At 46.1% G+C, this 14,934-nt stretch overlaps 1 protein-coding gene across 2 annotated transcripts in view; it reads left to right on the forward strand.

The window, feature by feature from the left end:
- CHST8 (carbohydrate sulfotransferase 8) overlaps positions 1-14,934 on the forward strand; it is a 128,448-nt gene that overhangs the window by 30,731 nt on the left and 82,783 nt on the right. Inside the window, exon 1 of one of the 2 annotated variants that reach the window (XM_032390602.1) lies at positions 6,421-6,665. The exons of the other annotated variant lie outside the window; for it this stretch is intronic. The gene's annotated coding sequence lies outside the window, so the exon portion shown is untranslated. Of the gene's footprint in view, positions 1-6,420; positions 6,666-14,934 lie in introns of those variants that run through there. 2 annotated transcript variants of the gene reach the window in all.

A 14,934-nucleotide genomic window follows, 5' to 3' on the forward strand; every position in this document is an offset into this window, starting at 1 on the left:
CCTCCGCCATCCTGGTTAGGGTGTCAGAACCCTTCTGCCTCAGCTTTCCCCAGGGTCAGAGGGCTGAGGTTAAGCACCATGGGCTGCCGGACAGGAAGGACTCATTAGCACCCAGCTGTGTAGCCCACTCTCATTAGACATGTTGCTAGAGATGGAACACTTGTGTGTCTGGCATTGAGCAATTCACACCCCACGTGACTTGGAAGGTCAGGGGACCCCTACAGAGTGTGTTTCCTCTTGTCCACACCCCCTGCAGCCTTTCCAGGGTGAAGGAATATGTGTACGTGCACATATGCGTGCACGTGTACGTGCAGATGGGTGTGACAGTGAAATAATCACTAATAGACCAGGACCTGCATGTCCCCTCCTCCCAGCCTCATGAGGAGAATTCGGCCTGCCTGGCATTTCCTGGGCCTCTGTGTCATTAGGATAGTAAGAAAAACAAATCCTGCTGGTCCTGGAAGGAAGAAGGGATAGGGTTACTCAAGGAAGAGCAGAGTTCTCACAGTGGAAGAAAGAAGGGAGTAGAAGGAGCAGGAGGTCATTGGCCAAGGAGGCTGAAAGCTGGGTCTGGGAGCAGAAGGGATTTGGGGTTGGCTGTTGTGCATACACAGGAGATTTCGAGGCAAGATGGAGACAGGGCTCTAACGGGCAGCCGGGCATTACCAATGGGATCCCTTTTGTTACCTCAGTGAGCTTTGGGGGATAGATTTCTTTAAGTAGAGGTTGGTTGTTAAATGGGTATTTTTAAAATTAAATTTGTTTAAATTACAAAAACAGAAACATTCCATTTCTTCCACACATACCCCCCGCCAACACCCCACCTCTGGCAACCACCAATCTGTTCTCTGTATCTATGAGCTTGTTTTTAAAAAATAGATAGATAGATAGATAGATGATAGATTCCACATATAGGAGAGAGCATATGGTATTTGTCTTTCTCTGATTTATTTATTCAGCATTATGCCCTTGAGGTCCATCCTTTTTGTCATGAATAGCAAGATTTCATTCTTTGTTATGGCTGAATAATATTCCACTGTGTGTGTGTGTGTGTGTGTGTGTGTGTGTATCACATCTTCTTTATCCATTCACCCATCGATGGACACTTAGGTTGTTTCTGTATCTTGACTATTATAAAAAATGCCGCTGTAAACATGGGGTGCAGATATCTTTACAAGTTAGTGTTTTCATTTTCTTTGGATAAATACCTAGAAGTGGGGTTGCTGGATCATAGGGTAGTGCTATTTTTAATTTTTTGAGGAAACTTCGTACTGTCTTCCATAGTGGCTGCACCAGTTTGCGTTCCCACCAACAGTATATGAGGGCTCCCTTTTCTCCACATCCTTGCCAGCACTTGTTATTTCTTATCTTCTTGATAATATCCATTCTAATAGGTGTGAGGTGATATCTCATTCTCCCCGAGAATTTGGCGTCTCCCCGATGATGAGTGATGTTGAGCATCTTTTCATGTACCCATGTGTCTTTGGAAAAATGTCTATTTGGATCTCCTGCCCATTTTTTAATTGAATTGTTGCGGGGGGGTTGCAATTGAGTTGTATGAGTTCTTTCCATGTTTTGGGCATTAGCGCCTTATCAGATACATGATTTGAAAATATTTTCTCCCACTCAGTGGGTTGCCTTTTCATTTTGATGATGGTTTCCTTTGTTGTGCAGAAACTTTTTGCGTGATGTAATCTCACTTGTTTGTTTTTGCTTTTGGTGTCAGATTCAAAAAATCATTGCCAAGACCAGTGTCAAGAAGTTTACCACATCGGGGCACCTGGGTGGCTCAGTCGTTAAGCGTCTGCCTTCGGCTCAGGTCATGATCCCAGGGTCCTGGGATCGAGCCCCGCATCGGGCTCCCTGCTTGGCGGAGAGCCTGCTTCTCCCTCTCCCACTCCCCTTGCTTGTGTTCCCTCTCTCGCTGTGTCTCTCTCTGTCAAATAAATAAAATCTTTAAAAAAAAAAAAAAAAAAAAGAAGTTTACCACCTATGTTTTTTCCTAGGAGTTTCATGGTTTCAAGTCTTTCATTCAAGTCTTCAATCCATATTGAGTTATTTTTTGTGTATGGTATAAGAAAGTGGTCCAGTTTCATTCTTTTGCATATGGCTGTCCAGTTTTCCCAACACCATTTATTGAAGAGACTGTCTTGTCCCCATTGTATGTCCTTGGGTCCTTTGTCACAAATTAATTGACCATATATGTGTGGGTTAAATTCTGGAATCTCCATTGATCTATGTGTCTGTTTTTATGCCAATACCATAATGTTTTAATTACTATAGTTTTGATTTATAGCTTGAAATCAGGGAGCATGATACCTCCAACCTTGTCCTTCTTTCTCAAGATTGCTTTGGCTATTTGGGGTGTTTTTATAGTTCAATACAAATTATAGGATTGTTTGTTCTGTTTCTGGGAAAAATGCCACTGGGATTTTTATAGGGATTGCATCGAATCTATATATTACCATGGCTGGTATGGACATTTTAACAATATTAATTCTTTCAATTCATGAGCATAGAATATCTTTCCATTTATTTGTGTCTTCTTCAATTTCTTTTCATTATTGTCTTATAGTTTTCAATATACAAGTCTATAACCTATTGGTTAAATTTATTCCTAGGTATTTCATTCTTTTTGATGCAATTGTAAATGGGATTGTTCTTTTAATTTCTCTTTCTGATAGCTCATTATTAGTGTATAAAAATGCATCAGATTTTTGTGTATTGATTTTGTATCTTGCCACTTCACTGAATTTATTAGCTCTAACCGTTTTTTGATGAAGTCTTGAGGGTTTTCTGTATATAAAACATATGCCACCTACAAAGAGTGACAGTTTTACTTCTTCCTTTCCAATTTGCCTGCCTTTCATTTCTTTTTCTTGCCTAATTCTGGCTAGGACTTCCAATACTATGTTGAATAAAAGTGGCAAGAGTGGACGTCCTTGTCTTGTTCCAAATTTTATTTTATTTTATTTTTTTTAAGATTTTATTTATTTATTTGACAGAGACACAGCGAGAGAAGGAACACAAGCAGGGGGAGTGGGAGAGGGAGAAGCAGGCTTCCCGCAGAGCAGGGAGCCCAATGCGGGGCTCGATCCCAGGACCCCGGGATCATGACCTGAGCCGAAGGCAGACACTTAACGACTGAGCCACCCAGGCGCCCTTGTTTCAAATTTTAGAGGAAAGGCTTTCAGCATTTCACTGTTGAGTATAATGTTAGTTGTGGGCTTGTCATATGCAGTCTTTGTTATGCATAGATACATTCCTTCTACACTTGCTTTGTTGAGAGTCTTTTTTAAATCATAAATAGATGTTGAATTTTATCCATTTCTTTTTCTGCATCTATTGAGATGATTATATCATTTTCCTTCTTTGTTTTGTTAATGTGATGTATTACATTAACTGATTTGTGAATGTTGAATCACCCTTGCATCTCTGGAATAAATCCCCCTTGATCATGGTGTATGATCCTTTTAATGTATGTTGAATTCAGTTTGCTAATATTTTGTTGAGGATTTTTGCATCCGTGTTCATCAAGGATATTGGTCTGTAATTTTCTTTTCTTGTGCCATTCTTGTCCATTTTGGTATCAGAGTATTGCTGGCCTTGTAAAAAGAGTTTGAAAGAGTTCATTACTCTTCTATTTTTTGGAAGAGTTTGACAAGGATTAGTATTAATTCTTCTTGGAATGTTTGGTAGAATTCACCAGTGAAGACACCTGGTTCTGGACTTTTGTTTGTTGGGAAGTTTTCCATTACGGATTATGTAAGGAATCTCTCCTTACTCGTAATCGGTCTGTTCAGATTTTCTATTTCATCATGATTCAGTCTGGGTAGCTTTATGTTTCTAGGAATTTATCCATTTCTTCTAGGTCATCAAACTTCTTAACACATAATTGTTCACAGTAGTTTCTTAAGATCCTTTGATTTCTGTGGTAAGGTTGTAGCATCTCCTCTTTCATTTCTGATTTTATTTATTTAAGTCCTCTTTATTTTTTATTTTTTTCTCTTTATTTTTTTCTTGGTGAGTCTAGCTAAAGGTTCGTCAGTTTATTTTTGTTTTATCCTCAAAGAACTGGCTGTTAGTTGATCTTTTCCATTGTCTTTTTAGTCTCTTATTTATTTCTGCTCTAATCTTTGTTATTTCCTTTCTTCTACTAACTCTGGGTTTCACTTTTTCTAGTTCCTTAAGGTATAACAGTAGGTTATTTATTTGAGACTTTTCTTGTTTCTTGAGGTAGGCATTTATTGCTATTAACTGCTCTCTTGTACCTGCTTTTGCTGCTTTCCATTTATTTTAGTATGTTATATTTCCGTTTTCATTTATCTCAAGGCATTTTTAAAAATTTCTCCTTTTATTTCTTCTTTGACACATTGGTTGTTCAGTGGCATATTGTTTAATCTCCACATATTTGTGAATTTTCCAGTTTTATTCATGTTAATTTCTAGCTTCCTACGATTGTGGTCAGAAAAGATGTGTGATATGATTTTAGTCTTCTAAAATGTATTAAGACTTGTTTTCTGACCCAACACATGATCTGTCCTGGAAAATGTTCCATATGCATTTGGGAAGAATGTCTATTCTGTTGCTTTGGGGTGGAATGTTCTATAAATATCTAAGTCTATCTGGTTTAATGTGCACTTAAAGCTGATGTTTCCTTATTGATTTTCTGTCTGGAAAACCTAATCCATTTATGTAAGTAGGGTATTAAAGTCCCCTACTATTATTGTATTGCTGTCTATTTCTCCCTTTAGGTCTGTTAATATTTGCTTTATATATTTAGGTACTTCTGTGTTGGGTGCATAAATATTTACAAATGTTATATCTTCTTATTGGATTGACCTCTTTATCATTATGTAATGCCCTTCTTTCTCTTATTACTGCTTTTATTTTAAAGTTTATTTTGTCAGGTGTAAGTATAACTACTCCGGCTTTCTTTTGGTTTCCATAGAATATCTTTTTTCACCCCTTTATCTTCAGTCTACATGTGTCCTTACATCTGAAGTGAGTCTCTTGTAGGTAGCATATAAATGTGTCTTTTTTGTTTTAAATCCATTCAGCCACTCTATGTCTTTTGATTGGAGAATTTAGTCCATTTACATTTAAAGTAATTATTGACAGGTACATGCTTATTGACATTTTGTTCACTGGTTTCTGATTGTTTTTGGAGTTCTTCTTTGTTCTTTTCTTCTTGCTCTCTTCCTTTGTGGTTTGATGACTTTCTTAAGTGGGATGTTTATATTCCTTTCTCATTATCTTTTGTCTATTTCCTATAGATTTTTGCTTTTTGGTTACCACGAGGCTTACATATAGAAACTTATATCTATAATAGTCTACTTTAAGTTGATAACAACTTAAGTTTGATCCCATTGTAAGCTCAACATTATTATTCTCCCTACCCCAATGTTTTATGTTTTACATCTTTTTTTATGTACCCCTAAACTAATTGCTGTAATCATACTTATTTTTACTACTTTTGTCTTTTAACCTTCATACTAGCTTTATGAGTGATTAAAGTGGATTAAGTGGGTATTTTTCTGAAAGGGACCTCAAGGATGCCAAAGGCAACCTCATGGACTAAGCCCTATGTGGTCACAGTCGTGCTTGCGTGCATGTGTGCGTGTGTGTGTATAGGTTTGGATATACTGATGTTAGCCCAAATGGGTATAGCTGGCATCCTTTCACCTTGAAATGGTGTTCATAGAAGGAGGGTGAAGAGTACCTTCATTTTTTCTGAGTCCTGGCAGGCAATGGCCATCCTCATGTGGATGTTGCCCAGAGCCCTGGGTCTGGACTTGGCTGTGGGAAGGGCGGTGGGAGAAATGACATAGGAGAAAGCCTTAATGCAGCACCCAAACGGAATTTCCTCCTCTGCTAGAAGTTAGATCCAATTCACACCCTCGCGCAGCTTGAAGGCTGGCGCTGGCTCTGTTTGGTAACATCACAGCAAACGGCTGCTTCGTCGCTATTTTGGTTCTTGCCACTGCAGCTTCTTTCTGCACCTTTCAAGAAGTGTTCCTTCCTACTGGAAGACTGGGGTGCCAAGCTCCCCCAGCTCCTTCCCATTTTGGTAAATTAAGGAACAAATGGTGCCAAATTGTCCTCGTCTCTTTCACAAGATTATTCGTAACCAGCTTATTTTCTTTCCCTCTATTGAGTGAACGCATTAAAACTAAAATTAAATCATTACCCGAAGCACAGACTACGATCCTTTTCATAATTACATCCTCTTAATTGGCATCTGAGGGCCCAGCTCATTTTAATGCTTGCTGGAAAATGTCTCAGACACGTTTAATTTTTTTTTTTTTTTTAGGTTTAAAGGTCAACAAGAATATCTTACCTTAATTTGACAAGTGTGTAAGAAATAAGGTAAGACCAGTTTATGTTCAGGTAACGCACATAAATCAAGCTGGGCGAATATTAGATGATGCCATATCGGAACCATCTGCCTTCATTCTCAGAAGAATCGATACCACAAAGAACGCACCGAAGATGTAGTGATTTATGCCCTTATGTCAGGGGAGAAATATTGGCCATTTTTCGAGTCACTTCATATGATCCTAAAACAACAGGGCCTGAGGGAAAGAATGAGAGTGACCATAACCCCACGCGTGTCAAGGAGCAAATCTGCTGCTTGGTGTTTGATTATCTCCGCTTGAGAAAGGGTGAGTCTGAGGTCCCTTCATGCCCTTGACTCTGCCCCCTCTGCTATTGTGTGTGGGAAGGCTGCCATGAGCGTTGAGGTGGCGTGGAAGGGAATTAACTGAATTGCATCTGAGTGATTGTTGCCAGGGGATGGAGGCTTAGAGCTTGGGGACCCTGGGTTTTCCATGCTAGCGCGCTGCTTCAAACCCTGCCTTCCTTTTGAGAGCCTTCCCTGGTCTCCTCATCACTGGCCTGGGCGGACATATAGCCTCCAGGAACTCCGCCCTCTGGTATATTGGATGTTGGGGCTGGGTTCCCACCAAGATGTCTGCAAGGGGAACAGGGTGCTGTGGCTCTTGATGGTGGGAAGAAAAGTCTCCGAGCAATTAGGGCTTGGAAAAACAAGTGACGTTGTCTTAACCACCTTCCTCAGAGGTGGTGGTCGACAGCAGGACTTCTCCAGGGAGACAGAGGAGGAGGAACAGGTCAGGTGAGCCTCAGGCAGGTGTATCCATCTCTGGGGAAGGAGAGGAGCATTTATAAGGCTTGAAAAAGAACACTTTGTGATTGGAGACATTTTCTTGCGGGAGGGGTGGCTCAAAGCATAAAAGTTTATTCTCATGCTGTAGCTACAAGAAAACAAAGCTTTTCACAATTTTCCTGGTGGGTGGGGTTCTGCAGGATGTCAAAGAAAAGAGAGTTGGCAGTGTCGCTCGTGACACCCGTGGTAGGTACATTGTGGACTGCCATTGTGTTTGCGTCGCCACGTGTCCTATGGTTCCCAGTCCATGTCACGAACATCAGAAGCGGTTCCTGTTTTACGGTGAGGATGGGCTTTGAGGGAGTGTTTGATTTTTCTGTTTACTACAGAGCAGCCCAGAAGAGGGACTGTGAGCCTCTTACACCTCCAGTTTTATCCTTTCCAAGAGGCAAAGTTGGTCCTAACACTACAAGCTGGAAATCAAAGTCGGATCATTTCCATTGCCACAGGCACCAGTACTCTGTGCTCATGACTTTTTTTGTGTGAAACAAACCCACAGACACATCATGCTTCTTGGAGCCTGGGCATGGCTAGATGCCTGGCCTGCCACACCACCATCTGGCCACCGGCCATGGAGGTCACATTGCCGTCTGCAGACCAAAATCGAGCACCAGGACTCCTGATTTTGCTTTTTTGTCTCTTTTGGGGTAGCTGATGATACTTGAGGCTCAGATCAAGGGCAGTTTATATCTATTGCAAAGATGGGGCACACCTTCCTTGAGGTGTTGGCAAACTCTGGGCAGGGATGCCAAACCGCCCCCATCCCTTAAATAGTGTTGGACCAAGATCACATGAAATTTATTCTAAAACCTGTGGGTTTCATTTTTGCCTGCAAAACATCATTCTGTGCTTCACATGAAAGAAACTTGCAGTGGAACACATCATCAGGATCTGAAATGTTTGTCACCTGTGGGTACAAGCCCCTTGGTATCCTTAAGGACACAGACCCTTGCCTTATTGGAAACTCCCACAAAACGTACACCGAGGGCCGCCAGACCTTGCCTTGGAGAAGAAACAGAAACACAGCCTGGTGAAGTTCATTGCAAAGGCCAAACCAGCGACTTAGGGAGGGCAGCAGGTTGAAAGTTTTGCCAAAAGTCAAATGTATTATTTGGCTATTAGTTGTCATGAATGGATGACAAAGGACCCCATGCACACTACCTGGGTAGAGGTGACATGTGGCTAAAAAGGTGGATCAGAGGAAATGCGGTTTTCCTGAGCCTTCGAGACCACTGATAGAATTGGTTATTGTCTGAAGTGGAGTCAGATTTCTTCGAAGTAAATGAGCTTAATTGGAAAGTAATATTAGACTTCCATGATAGGTTTTCTTGCAATGCCAAACTCAAGACAAGGACTCTGTGTGTGTGTGTGTGTGTGTGTGTGTGTCTGTTTGTGTGAATATAGAGAAAAACCTCACAAATATTTTCAGAATATGCTCCATCATTCCTTGGCAAGCTTCAGCTTCTGACAATTTTGCCAATTTTTAAAGAAGACTTCAACCTTGCTTGCAAAGTAATTAATTATGTACAGAAAGACAAGGAAAGAAAAAAAAAAAAAAAAGAAACCAACCAAAACAAAAAAATCACCCACCGAAACCCAAGGCCTCGAATGCCAGGCTGTTTTCCTAATTCTGTGACCATCTGACCGCCAGTGAGCTCACAGCACATACTGAACTCTGGTCTGAGCTGAAATCGTCAGAGTGAGTACATGGTGAGCACATGGGCCGAAGACAGAAGGTACCATATTTTTAATCATCAGGGAAAAGACCAACTGCATTCAACTTTCAAAATTGATCATTCTGACATGCTTGGCATACTCAGCAGACAAGACTGAAATAGTTTAGCAAACATGGAATGTCAAAATAAATACCAGCCCTTTTCCTGGGCGTGACACGCACCAGCGGAGATAGCCCAAGGCCGGCGCTGGGGGCAGAGGCGGATGTGCCCAGAAAGGCTGCTCGATTTCCCTTCTTTTTTTTTTTTTTTAAGATTTTATTTATTTATTTGACAGAGAGATAGAGAGAGAGCACAAGTAGGCAGAGAGGCAGGCAGAGGGAGAGAGAGAAGCAGACTTTCCACTGAGCAGGGAGCCCGACGCGGGGCTCGATCCCAGGACCCTGGGATCATGACCTGAGCCGAAGGCAGCCGCTTAACCGACTGAGCCACCCAGGCGCCCCCAATTTCCCTTCTTGATGCAGTGCTCAAGGGCCAATTTCATGGAAGCCCTTCCCAGAAAGGTCACCGACCTCTTTGGGGCTGCCTGTAGCCTGAGCTCCTGAGATATTCCTTGGAGAGCCCCGTTAGGAGCCTCCACGGCTCCTGTTTCTTGTTGACCTTCAGGCTTTGCTAGGCGATGTCCAAGAGTGGGTTGTTGCTCCAGCTCCAGGTTGACAGACTTGCCTGGGAGAGAAGCACTTCGAGGAGCTCTGGTCATTTTCCCAAAGTAGTCACTAACACGATGGAGCAGTCCCTGTGTGCCAGGTGCTGCTCCTTATCGCTCTAATAGTCCTTAGGACAATTTGCGAGGTAGCCATTATTACCCCCATTCTGCAGGTGGGGAAACCGAGGCAGAAGAGCTGAAGCAGCTTGCCCAGAGTGACACGGTCAATGCCTCATGGAGCCAGGATTTGGAACCCAGGGTGCCATGCGACTCCAGAGCCCTCTTCCCAGTCCTCACCGAATGTCTATATCCCAGGTCCACTTCACCCACATGTACCAAGCCACTGACTTCCCTTGCACTTCTGGCTCTGGAAATGAGTGACTTACAGGGGTGCCTGGGTGGCTCAGATGGCTGAGTGTCTGCCTTTGACTTAGGTCATGATCTCTAGGTCCTGGGATCGAGCCCCATGCTGGGCTCCCTGCTCAGCAGGGAGTCTGCTTCTCCCTCTCCCACTCCCCCTGCTTGTGTTCTCTCTCTCTCTGTGTGTCTCTCTCTCAAATAAATAAATAAATCTTAAAAACAAAACAAAACTCCCAGGGCACCTGCATGGCTCAGTTGGTTGAGCGTCTGACTTCAGCTCAGGTCATGATCTCCATCCAGGTCCTGGGATCGAGTCCCACGTCAGACTCCCTGCTCAGCGGGGAGTCTGCTTCTCCCTCTCTCTCTGCCGCTCCCCCTGCTTGTGCTCTCTCTGTCTCTGTCTCTCTCTCAAATGAATAAATGAAATCTTAAAAAAAAAAAGAGTGACTTACAGATTTTTCAGGATCCAGAATCCTCACGTCAGAAAATCTCATGGCCAGCAAGTAGACCGAAGACACATACTGATATCAGAGCATTAAAGTAAAAACATGTAATTTTCAATGTCAAAATGAAGTCCTCTGGTAAAAGTGCCAATTCTCATAAGAATGGCAGACCCGCATGTTCACATCACAACCGAAATCTTTCACCCAGACTAATTTCTTCCCTGGCCTTCCTGCTTTTGCCCTTGTCTACCTATGTGGCCAGAGGGGTTCTGCTGCAATCCGAGCCAGTTAATGCCCCCATTTTACTCACAGTAAAAGTCAACTTCTTTTCAGTGGCCCACCTGACAGGCCCCGCATTACTTCTCTGTGTCTCCTTTCCCTCTTTTTTATGCTCACGCCTCTGCAGACACATTGGACGTCAGGAATGCTTCCACCCCAGGGCCTTTGCACAGGTTGTTCCCTAGATATCCACATGGTTCAAATATCACCTTCTGAGTGAGGCCTCCTTCTACACGCTTAGGTCTTGAGACCTGCCTCTAGCCTCCAGCCCCCCAGTTCCCCTCACTCTGTTCTGTTTTTCTTTTCTTCATAGCATTTATCACCCTGTCATGTTAAAATAATTTGCTAATTTGTTTATAGTACTTATAGTACTGTCTCTCTGCTGGTTGGAATTTAATTCTATGAGGGCAGGATCTTTATCTGTTCTGTTGACGATGGATCCCAATTGCTTAGAACAGTCCAGGCACATAGTAGGTGCTCATTAAATGTTTACCACACATCTGGTTACCTCTGGAGGGGAGGGGAGGGGTAAGTAACAAGAAGGGGTGCAAAGGAGACTCCACCTATTGGTCCTTATTTTATTCTTGAAGTTGACAGTGCACTGGTGGTTCTTTTTTTTTTTTTTTTTGAGAGAGAGAGAGAGTGCGCACACGCATGTGAGCAGGGTTGGGGCTGGGGAGAGGGAGAGAGAGAATCTTAAGCAGGCTCCATGCCCAGCACAGAGCCCACCATGGGGCTCGATCTCACGACCCTAAAATCATGACTTGAGCAGAAATCAAGAGTCTGACGCCCAACTGACTGAGCCCCCCAGGCGCCCTCTTCATATTCTGTATATTTTTATACATCTGAAATGTTTCATTTTGAAGAATCAAACAGGGTCAAAAAGTAACAACTGTCACATGGTTTGCGTAAGAGGAATAGTCTCCTTCCCCATGTGAACATATTTTCTTATTTGGGGGTATTATCTTGTGTCAGTGGCTCAAAGTAAGGGTCCTTGGGCCTATGCATTTGTAACAGGGGAGCTGCAGAAGGGTGGGGGAAAAAAGGGTGAGGCGGGGCCTCTGACCATCAGGGCAGCTTGGCTTGGAGGGTGAACAAAAGGAAGGAAGCCCCAAACTGACTTGCAGAACTGACCGTCAAAGCATATTGGGGACAGATAAGAAACAAGATGGGTCAGCTGAGATCACGACTGCCTGGGGGCACATGTCTGATGACCCTGGGTGGAAGGGCTTGCGCCCCCTCTGTTTGCCAGGGGAGAGCTGGAAGGAGGAATGCTGTTTCCTGAGCCACCAGGAAGGGCAAGGCCAGAACGGGAAAGGGTCGGTTTCAGGAATCTGGCCGAAGACATCAGACGGAGGACTCCTCTGGGTCGGCATTGACCTGAGCAGGACAGAACTCAGAGCTTGGCTCAGTGACATCCTGTGGCCCCATCAGATCCCCACATCCTCCAAAGGAAAGCCAGTTCCTGGATTTGTTTTTCATCACGTTTGGCTTACGTCTGTGACACTGAAGGAGTGAGCGTCTCGGCTGTGGGGGAAACTGGCCCAGCACAGGGCCTGTGGTGTTTGGGTGAGGCGAGCTTGTCCAGGCTCTCAGCAGGGTGGACACATCTCATCCCCACACACACCGGGCAGCCTCAGGGCCCCTGAGGAGTACGATTCCTTCAGAGGAGCGCCATTGATCAGGCCAGACAGGAAAACAAGTGGCCAGGACTGGGATGAGTGAATATTCATTTGGAAATGTCAGTGCACAAGGGGAGATTACGTCTGCGGGTGACTTGCCTGGCAGGATCGATTCAGGACCTGAGGTGAATCCGATGTCTCCAAGGGCTGAGGGCTTGGGCCTGGGATCCTGGGGAGCGTGGGGGCGAAAAGGGGCCTGAGAACATCTGGAGCAGTGAGGTCAGACTTTTCGTGGCTGTCCCGCCCCTCGTCACAGATCTTGAGATGCTGATTGAAGCCTGTGTTTATGGGGTGTGTGGGTATCCTGTCCCACTATCTACAGTGGCCATCAGGCCTGGGGACATCTGTATGCATGGCTAGGAGTTGAAGGACCTCAGGACACGCAGTTGCTGGGGGAGAAGGGGCTTGCTGAGCCTTCCTCAGTGCGAGGGTCCACCTCCCTCCTGGGCACACTGAAGGCCTGGGGCCAGGGGAGGCTGGGAGATTTGGGACCAGGGTACTGTCTCCTCACCTTGCTGTGGGTTGGGTGGATGTTTAGATTCACCCACTTCACCCCAGGAGCCCTGGTCCCTGGCTGGAAGCACCCTAAGCAGAGATGAAAGGTCATTGCCGCTGGCCTGGGAAGCCAGGACCCCTGCCAGCCCGTTGCCAGGTGCACTGTCCCCTGGGTGTGTTCTGCCCCTCCCCCCCCAGCCAATTAACCATCTGCAGGAGCTGCTATCGGCATGGGGGAGGGCCGCAGTCCCACTTTTCTGTGCAGACTGCTCAGCTAATGAGGGGGTTTGTGAAATTTTTAATTATGGCTTCCATGCCTGGCTTAATTATTTGCATATGGCTTTTACAAGTGAGAAGAGGATGCCTGCGTGCAGTGCTTCTCCTCAGCCCCACATTTGACTTTAATTAAAGGCAGAACCTGAGGTCTTTCCATCACTAATGATCGTGGAAAATTAGCTTCCAATTCCCAGGGGTCGCCAGAGTGCTGCACCCTGAGGCGGAGAGGGGACGGACGGGGAAGCAGAGCGGGAGGTACAGATGGCAGATGGCCCTGCTGGGCTGCCACTTTGGACCCCCTCTCCAGCCCACCCGCTCCCACCCCCGCCTGCCCTCCAACACCCCCTCTCCCGTGGAAAAGGAGGCCTTGCTCACCTCTGCCAGGAAGGAGGGCTGACTCCAGGCAGCAGCTGGTAGTGGGGAGGGCCTCTGAGCTGGGGGCGACGGTCATTGGTGATCATCCTTGTGGCCACAGGGCAAAGGGATGGGAACTCCTGAAATGCCCACAAGCTTGCACACGTGCGGGAACACATGTCCCCACACACTCATGCTCACCCAGACACACAGACAGGAGCCCTCACCCTCTTCATTCACAGGACAGGGTCACAGGCGCGTCTGCATGCTCCCACACGCATGTGCTCACAGGTGAGCCGAGGGCTCTCGCGGAGGCCGGGGTCCGCATGGGAGCCAGCAGGCTAGTGCTGCAGGCAGGACGTGGCTGTGTTGGGAGGCCAGGCCAACCAGGTGGGCTCAGGGAGGGCTTCCGAGAGGGACAGAGTGGCCCTGAGCCCCTGCCCGCTGACAGACCGGGTCTGTGCTGTCACGGGTCCAGAGTGCGGCTCCCTCGGTCACAGGCGGCAGGGTTAATCCTGGGACGCAGCGTGGCAAGTGGCAGACAGCACTTCTCGGACCTAGACCTGAATTCAAATGTGCCTCCATTACTTCCCACAGTGTGGCCTTGAGCAAGTTACTCAGCCTCCCTGAGCCTGTTTCCTCATCTGTAAAATGGGGGTCCTAGTTTTTCATGCAGCTTTTGTCCATAGGGGACTCGGTGGCCAACTCTATGTCACGCCTTCCCCCTGTCTCCTGGGCTTTGAGTTTGGAGGCGCTGACCCCACTCCCGGCTCCAAGAAGGGCAGTTTCATCCCACTGGTCCCAGGCCTGCACCAACCAGCGCGGGACATTCCCCCAACCCCAGGCACTGAGTCAGGGAGGTGCCATAGGCTCAGGGTCCAGGAGCTTTGTTCCATGGTTAGGGACCGGGGCTCCCCCTCTCCTGCCGGATGTAGCGAGGATGCCTGGAGGCCGGACTGTGGTTGCAGCCATCAAACAACCATGCAGAAGCCATCCGAGGATAAAAGCTGCCCGAGGACAGAGGAGTGGAGCCTCAGGAAGGACCCGGGTCCCGATGGCTCTGGGGAGCTACAGGATTCCCACTGAGATAGGGTTTCCATTATTCACTTCCCAGCACAAATAATCTGCTTGTCACAAGCCTTGTGTCAAATGTCAAATGCTGGCCTGACACTGTCTACACACAGTTTATGAGAACCACCGAGGCAGGCAGGAGCTGGGCTCCTGGCAGCAGGCTCGCTATGTTCCCTACCCCAGCGCCCAGGATGGTGCCGTGCATGCCAGGGCTGAGCCTTCTCCACAGGGTCGGGTAGGTTTTAAAAATGGGTGTTGCTTGCCAGTTTGAGAATCAAGAAGTTTCAAGTGGTACTTGGCTTGGGCTGCTGTAACAGCATACCACAGACGAGGGGGCTTCAGCAGCCAAAATGTGTTGCCTCTCAGTCCCGGAGGCTGGAAGTCTGGCCCTCTCTGAGGGTGGTGAAGG

Source organism: Phoca vitulina, unplaced genomic scaffold (genome assembly GCF_004348235.1).
Source record: "Phoca vitulina isolate PV1807 unplaced genomic scaffold, GSC_HSeal_1.0 scaffold58, whole genome shotgun sequence".
Lineage (NCBI taxonomy): Eukaryota > Metazoa > Chordata > Mammalia > Carnivora > Phocidae > Phoca > Phoca vitulina.